The sequence below is a fragment of the Chaetodon trifascialis genome, chromosome 15, assembly GCF_039877785.1.
Source record: "Chaetodon trifascialis isolate fChaTrf1 chromosome 15, fChaTrf1.hap1, whole genome shotgun sequence".
NCBI classification, from domain to species: domain Eukaryota; kingdom Metazoa; phylum Chordata; class Actinopteri; order Chaetodontiformes; family Chaetodontidae; genus Chaetodon; species Chaetodon trifascialis.
The window spans coordinates 5,883,889-5,892,851 of record NC_092070.1 but is presented as its reverse complement, the minus strand read 5'-3'; the positions used below and the strand labels follow the sequence as shown (position 1 = coordinate 5,892,851).

General features: G+C 39.9%; 1 protein-coding gene across 1 annotated transcript in view; it reads right to left on the bottom strand.

Moving 5' to 3' along the window:
• Positions 1 to 8,963, bottom strand: part of LOC139343486 (SWI/SNF-related matrix-associated actin-dependent regulator of chromatin subfamily E member 1-like) — a 366,467-nt gene that overhangs the window by 266,079 nt on the left and 91,425 nt on the right. The window lies entirely within an intron of this gene.

Here is an 8,963-nt window from a genome sequence, read left to right as displayed (position 1 = left end):
AGCAAATTATTGCATACTTTAGATGTTTGTAAAATGCACTGCAGAGAACATGGACAGTGCATGTTTTTCTTCTATATACTGGGAACAGATTGACGTTCTGATTCCAAATATTGAGCATACTGTGTACAGCTGCCCTGTAAAAGTCAGTCAATAATTCAGAAGAAAATAAGAGAGAAAAGGAAATGAATTCATAAACAGATGGTTGGCATTTTTCCAGAAAAGAGGAAGCTAACATCTGAATGTGCAATCTGTACATGTGTGTACGTGGATATGTATGTTCACACGCAACATGAACAGATGAAAGATACAGAACTTTTACAGAATAGCAAAGGAGACACGTTCAGAAGAAGAATTATTAATTATAATAAAGATAGAAATTGTACACTAATGCTACTATTTGCGGCTTCCAAAGCTGCTGTTACTGCTGCTTTGAATGTAAATTATTTCTTTTGCTTACAGAGCACAGAGTAGAAGCAGATCCAGCTAACCTTATCTGACAATCTATTTGGCACAAAAGACACACAGTACTTTTATATTTTATATTGAACATGATGGTATGGCTCATTCTAAAAGTTATAATCTGATATAAGTTTTACATAATGATGATACATAATTAAGCATGCTAAAGCAGGGGTTCCCAAACTTTTCCATGCCATGGCCCCCCAAACAGCATTAGCTTCTGGTCAGGGACCCCCTTTGCAAACCCACTGAAAATGCTACAAAATATGTAAAGAAACATCAACTTTTAGAATGATTTTCTTACTTGTATTCACTATTCAATAATTATTACATTTGTTTAGCATAAGAATATTAACGAACATGTTTTCAACACTGTATTATTATTTTCCCACTGAATAATGAATTTTTCAACAAAATGTTGACAGACAAGAACAGAACAAAAGAAATCCAACCTCTCTCAATAGTGTGTGTTTTCACGATTCAATAATTATTACATTTGTTTAGCATAAGAATATTATTAACTAACACGTTTTGCTTTTTTTTTCTCAACTTCCCTCCAATTTTCTGAGGCCCCCCTAGCACCCCCTGGTGGCCCCCCAGGGGGCCCCGGCCCCCACTTTGAAAACCACTGTGCTAAAGTATCCGTTCTTGGTATGATTTAGTTTAATGTCCCAATTTAAAGAAACAATATGAGAATGGGTATCTTTAGACTGTGTCCTCTGCCCTCTGTCAGTTCAGATTTTTAAAAGATCTATCGTTTTTCATGAGAACTGTTTGATAAACTGTCATGTTCATGATGTTATTTAATTCTGAGCATTTGTTATTGAAACAAATGCACATGATAAAGTGCTTCCTGATTTTCAAAATGTATACTAAGTATGTGAAATATTTCCACTTCTGAAGTATGTAATAAATCCATGAATGTCTACCAATAGAGAAGGTATTGCATAAATTATAAAAGGCATAAAAATAGCATGCATGAGACAAGAGAATGGACAGGCAGCAGACAAAGATGAGATTAAGGCTACGTTTACACTTAGGGAAAACGCATATATTTTCATGCGGTTTGGCCTCTAGTTTACAGACAAGCAGAGTTTTTTCATGGAAAATGATCATTTTAAAAAACTCTGGCCAAAGTGGAGATTTCTGAAAATGCCGGTTATGTGTTGGCGTTTAAACAGGGTAAACCAAAATGTCACAACATGTGACTGAAAATACTTTGGCATAGTTATGATGGCGCTCGATGGCGTATTTATCCGGGTTCATGTAAACGACAACATTTTTGAAAATGATGTTGTGTGCACGATGTTATTTTTGAAAACGGAGGGCCAAAATGTCCGTTTTCCAAAATACCCTGCTATGTGTAAACGTAGCCTAAAAAACGAAGACTTGGCATGGCTCCTCTTATAGGCTGAAAGGATAAATTGATCCTTTTTTCTGATGTAGAATCCTGATTAAATAATGTAAAGAAAATGAAATATGAACACTGATTCTCAAAGTCATCCTTAATTTTCTATCTGAGTGCAAAATAACTCTCCAGATACAATTTTGCGACTAGTATCTCACCCACTGAGGGATACGGGTTTCTCTACGCTGCTCATGGCTGAAACAGAAATGCTGCTCTGTAGCAGTCATCAGTGTTACAGTGTACAGAAAAACACTTAACACCATTGTTCCCTCCTGGCAGATGTCTTTCATGGAGTTTTTCCAACAGAAACCTCACACTTTTTGAAACATGTTTTGAGAACAAAGACCAAAAACTGCAGCAAGGAAACAACACATCTCTGAAATACTCTGGCTTTTGAAATTGTTGAACAAAAGCACATTCATCTCTCTGTTAGTGCTTTCTCCAACTATACAATACCTATGAAAAAATGCTCAACCTCAACTTTAGATGTTGTATAAAAGTAGATTAGACTCAACAGGAAAAAGTGAAAACAGATCACTACTCATCTACATTAATTACAAATCTAAGATACAGAATAATGAATAGGACGCTCCTAAATCATCCCTGGAGCCGGTTTGTTTTAGAAGTCGCATAATTAGTTCAACAGAGACCATCTGTGTGTGCACTCATGGGCTTTCCACTGATTGTAGTCTAAATACAGCTGTATGTGGACCATCCAGGCTTAGTGAGTCAGTATCGTGGTAAAACCTCCACCATGAAGGTAAAGATTTAAACACTTTAAGCAACTCAACACAAAGAAATCTATGACAAGCATCTGTGCATGCAGCAACAGTTACTGCTTCACTCGTTACAGCTTTAAGGCAGGCCAATCTGCAGGCCTGTTGCAATGTTCAATACCATCCACTAGGGGCCATCACAGTACAGGTGTTTAATAAAAGAGCCGGTCCTTTCTACCATTCCTACAGCCCGCCAATAACAGGATGTTTTTAGGAATACCTTTTGTTCATTGTAGTGACTTTGGTTCCATTTTTAGCCCTGAGTTCAGAGTGAGTGAGAGTGATGTTTTCTGGAGTTCAAGTAACACACATGTACAAGTGTGTCACATAATGTCATGTGTTCCAATCAAGCTCACTCACAACTCTACCTGTGCTATAAAGAAAATGGATAGACCAACTTTAGCTTTCATAAAGAGATGGTGCGCGCTCACAGTGAGCGTTATTGACAGCCCAGTGAGCCTCATCGCGTGAGAAGGCTGAGGAAGTGACTGGTGTGAGAACGTTGCCACCGCAGCCCTGTGGCAGCTCCGCCTGAAGCCTGCGGTAGTCTCCTTTCAGCCACCCGTCCTCTGAACAGCACTTCAACCTGCTTTCAGCTTCTACCACTTAACCATTTCTACAGAAATGATGCAACCCCGGCACAGCTTGTAGGCAAATTTCTATTTTTCATAGTTACAAAGTGGCCATGATCCCCATGAAAGTGAAGATAAGAATCAGTCATTCTGCTTAATGTTCGATAAGCTTTTTACCACTAGTATGCTTAATCTAACATATCAGAAGCATGGTGTGGTTGAGTCCACTTTAAATGAAACTTTCCTAAATCTCACATGATTAATGATATGCAGCTATTGGCACTTGTGTCTGTTCATAATTACTACTCCAGTGGTGGAAAGTATATACAGTACTCAAGTGCTGTACTTGAGCACAATTATGAGGTACTTGAACTTGAACATTTTCTGCTATCTTTTTCAGAGAGCAATGTTATACTGTTTACTCCAATTATTTTAATAGCTAATTTTAACTTATTATTTCTGAAATAGGTCCATGCTGCATAAGGACTGCTTTTACTTTGTTACTTTAAGTACATTTTTTATGCTGATACTTTTGTACTTAAGTTTCAGTGCTTTAACTGAAGTGAAAGCCTGTTTTTCTGTGAGATTCACTGTAATTCATCCTGGAGAGCATCATGTCTGAACTGTAAGTGCACTAGTGGTGTGTGAGGGAGTGTAATGCTCGCTGACCAATTTTTCTTCATCCGCTGCTGCAGCTCTAAAACAGACATGCAAACACACACTCATGTTTGATGATTTGAGGTGAAAATGTTGAAGTTCTGGTAACATGCTCCTGCATTTAGGCAAAAATGTGTTATTTTCCTCATGCTTTCTTGATCTCTTTCTCAATCTGTACACACAAAAAAACACACACACACAGTCGTGTATGCATGGCTTATGGGTACATTACATAAATTGACATTAATTTCCTGGAGACTTATCCTAACCATAACCATAACCAATACTTACCTAACCCTAACCTTACCCTAACCTTAGCCCCAGTCTTCATTCATACATTGTAGGAACCTGCATTTTGTCCCCATATGGAAGGTGAGTCCCATAAAGGTTACCAGAGGTCATGTCTGAGCAGCAGAACTGAAAAACAGGAAGAAATTTCATGTGTAAGGATGGCAGTGAAGTGTGTCTGCTGTGAGCTTGTGTGTGTGTGTGTGTGTGTGTGTGCGTGCGTGCGTGCGTGCGTGCGTGCGTGCGTGTGTGTGTGTGTGTGTGCGTGGGTGGGTGGGTGGGTGGGTGAGTGAAGCATGAGAGTAGAAAACAGTTGGTTAGACATGCATCTTGTGCAATGCAGACAACCCATGAGACAGAGATGGGAGGTAAGTATGTGTGTGTGTGTGTGTGTGTGTGTGTGTGTGTGTGTGTGTGTGTGTGTGTGTGTGTGTGTGTGTGTGTGTGTGTGTGTGTGTGTGTGTGTGTGTGTGCGTGCATGCTTTGGAGGTGATTAGGAAGCAGAAATGGCCGAGTAAAGAAAGACAGAGATTCCTTCATTTTGTTTTACAGCACTGAGGCTGTGTTCATAAACACACACACACACACACGCACACACATACAGAGTGCCCAACAAGTGAATGTAATTCGGACGGACAGCTAGCCTTCACGCTCTGATGCACCTCGCCTCCCAAAATGGACGCAGAAGGACCGTTTTACACACACGCACACACATAGTGTCTAAATGGGCTTTCTGTCCATAGCAGCTGAAAACCCAAAACACTGAGTGGAGGAGGTGGAGGGGATGAATAGCTGAGAGTGGGATTAGGAGGATGGATGATGATGGTGAGTTTGGGCCATGCTGCAGAGAGACAGAGAGCATAGAGACAGACAGGAAGAGTGACAAACGGGCACTAACATGCTCAGAGACAGACTGACAGATCAGGATTGTTGCCTTGTTGGACAAAGTCATCAGCTGTTACACAAGGCAGGCAGACCAGCAGGTGATACATGGCAAAATGTCTGTCAGGTAAATATATCCACTCACGTACTGAAACTTTTATCCAGAGCCACAGAATCAGAAAAAATAGTAGTTGAACACACGGACAGATGAGCGCAGTGGTTCATAAGACTGAGAAGATCTAAATCCATGCAGGGGAATTCTGGCTATTTAGCTTTGCACTTCCATGGTCCTCAAGTGATGGCCCTTGGGTCAGCAGTCGGTTGGATCTGAAGACTACAAGTTTAAGAATGAAAAAAATCTGGGGCTGTGGAGTCAGAAAGAAATGATCTTACCGGACAGCTGTAGCTCACTCTCATCTGTGCTCGAGAGTAGAGGCTCCAGGTGTCAGGGTTATTTTCTCAAAGCTAGCCCAGAGCTATGTGGGAATTTAGTCAAATCTAACACAAATTTTAACCAAATTTCCTGAAAATGGGCAAACAAAAATATGAATGAATGCATGTTTCCTTCCACTATTGTTGAGTGAATATTTGGAGATGCCATTAAGCCACTGAAGAGGGCACAGTGAGCTGATGTCATTATAAGAGTGTCAGTCAAACCTCAAATGACCAAAAAACACTGTCGAAACCAGGATGGAAATATGACCTTCCTGTTTGTTTCAGTAATCATTTGAAGGTGGTTAAAGTCTCTTTATGGCTCCACATCTGTGATGTCTTTATCTGCTGCTAGCTTTCATCTCTTCAGAGGAAGCCAATGTGTAAGTCACTCACACTCCATGCACATCATCATTTATTCAGTAAGCCTGTTTCACTTTCACTCATTTGCTTGAACTTCTCCACCTCTGTCAAAAATAGTGCCATGTCCATTTAATACTAACCATAATGGCATGACATATTTATTGTAAGTTAGGACACCACTTGTCTAACAATATAATTTCATGGATCTGACAGACAGATACAGTGCATGTGCTCCGCAGTCAATCTGCTAAAGTTCATTTTCCTCTTTGGACGGCTTGCATGTGTTAGCAGAGAAAGAACACCATGCCAAGCCATGTGAGAGTCATGCGTTACCTACTCTCTACGGTTTACCCCTGAGTTGGTAGGTGGCATCTTGCCCCATACATAAGCTGTCAGAAACTTTTTTCTGGAGTAAGAACCCAGAGAGATGGAATTTCTTTTTTTTACCTCCATATAATTGTTCAGTTTCCTATTCAATCATAGAAATTGAATAAAATAAAAAATAAGTAACGATTGTCCACAGAAAGCACTCAAAGTGCACAAATCTCCACCTTAGCCTTCTAAATATGTCCTGTATTAGCACAAAACTTTTTATTCCGTGTCTGGAAAAAGTTCTGCCTCAAAATGCAGCTCTGGACAGATTTGCAATTAGCCATGATTTTTGGTCCAGGTCCTGTCCAGGAACAGTTGACTCATGTTTGCTGAGTTAAGACCATAATCTGATCAAGCTGCCGCTGAATCAGAGTTTACAAGAGTGCTCATATTGTACTTTTTGCACCACTGCATTTGTCTGATAGTATTAGGTATGAGCTACTCTTCATACCATTCCTGTCCAGTGAAAATCATCTGGTTTGAATTTTTCTGCCAAACTATATATAATAAAGGATGAAGTTGCTACTTCTTAACCTTAATAAACTATTTAAAACCCTCTTGGATCAGCAGGTAAATGTACTGACGCAGAGCTTAAAACAGGCTGTTTTTCTGAGCTCATGAGACGCTGACTCGTTAGAGATAAATGGTTCTCACAGGACAGTGAGACAACTAGCATATGATGATCTTATAGAAGTTGATACAATACTGTAGACTAAACTAGCCAACAGTATATAAAGCAGTTCAAATAAAAACACACACACAGGCACATGAATGCAGCAGTAATATTAATCCAGACTCTTCGTAAAACTCTGACAGGGACCATTTTACTGTATGTTTTGTCAATAATACTTATATCCTTTTACTTAAATAATGCAGTACTTTGACTTGCAGTGGAGTACTTTATTAGTACATTTATTTAAATAGAGAGTTTGAATACTTCTTCCACCACTGCTGTTTAGCATTTGCACGTGACCAAAGTAGCTTTTATATGATCAGTGATATATTTTAAAGGCCAAATAAAATGATGATGGCAAAGCAATGAACCAAACAGCCAAATTAAAACGTAAAACTATAAATGTCTTAAAATCCTGTGTGAGCGTTGGTGTGTGTCAAGTCACCTGAACACAAGGTCATTGAAGCACCTTACAGTCAGAGCTCTCGCAATCTCCCAAAGTGAAGTGTTTCCAAATTGTTCACAGTGTTATGTTGTCATTGTCAAACACAGGCCTGATTCTTGCTGCCATGAAGAGGGAAAAGTTAGAAAAGTGTTTATGACACACGAAAGAAAAGTGGGATCCGGAGAAGCAGAGGAGAAAAGGAACGTAACGGGGAAAGTGATTTAGAGAGCGGCTGAGGTATGTAATAGAGACAGTGAGGTGTGATTTAGGGCCGGGAGGAAAATGGAGGAGTGGGGGTTGCGTTCTTGGCAAAGATTGAGTGTCATTTAATGCGGGAGTGAGTGGAGAAATTATTGCATGGCTGCTACACTAGCTGACTATAGATGTGACACATCGCTCATATGGCTACTATCCCAGCTGAATGGGAATTACCCCATTAACGCAAGCTGAATGCTAACTGCTACAGCACATATTGGCCTGGCAGCAAAGAGCTGAGCTGGCTAATGACTGTATGTCACTGTAATGGTGTGTCTCTATCAAGTGGTTCTGCCTCTGCGGGACGCTTAGTGTTTCATCGCCCCGCCTGGCCTCGACTCTTCTTCATCCTGCCGCTGGATGACCTTCCAACTGCAGCTTAATATGAAAAAGTCGTCCCTGTGAGAGGTTCCTCACATTACACATTCTTCACTGCATCACGCCTGCATTTTATAAATCTTCTGCTTCTAAGCTGTCTCATCTGTGGACAGATGTTTTTTACTTTGCTAACAGCCTCATCTAAGTGAAGAAAGATTCTGATTACCCCTTTCACACGACTTTGTAACAATTTGCTGTAATGATCCAGGTGCTTCCCATATAGACGGCAATCTTCCTTGGACATCCTTCACTAGAATGTCTTTAGAACTGTCAACATATAGAAACATATGGTAGATGTGTTTATATCTTGGATTCAACATCCTTACGATGCTCCAGACATGAATTTCAACTCCATGCAGAGCAAAATTTGATCCAGCACTCAATCCTGATCTTGAATAGGGTCATTCTTACAGGGTCAACACACCCAGAAGGACACTTTCACACTTACAGTCTATTCCTGACACTGTCTTGGCTCACTGGCTATGTGCGAAAAGGGATATCCTGTTCAGAATGTGAAATAAAATGATAAATTGAAAGCCGTTTTTGGGGAGGGAGTCCCCAAGATGTAAGGGAACTCATTAATGTAACAGTTTTTAGAATAACTTTCATTCCTAGAAAATGGTTTCCGACCTTATCACCACACAGAATGTGAACTTGACGGAACGGAATATATTTGATATGCAAGATAGCATCCTTTTGATTCAGCTACAAGGTTTGTTTGATTCAGTGCAGTGACCTTATTACTGCATCATCCCCATTGGATGTAGGTCTTTGAAGAAGTCATTTTTCCTCACAGAGAAGATCAGTAGAGGTTAAAAAAAATTGCACATACTTAGAAATTAGGGTTATGTTTTTGTAAATGAATATTTGCCGATGAGTGAGCTGAGCTCTCTTAAAACATCTCAGGGAGTGTCTGTTATGTCTGAAACAACACCATCAGCCGTTTCATCCAGTGACCCAAAACAATATGAATAGGTTCAAGTGACAAGTAATTATGAAAGGA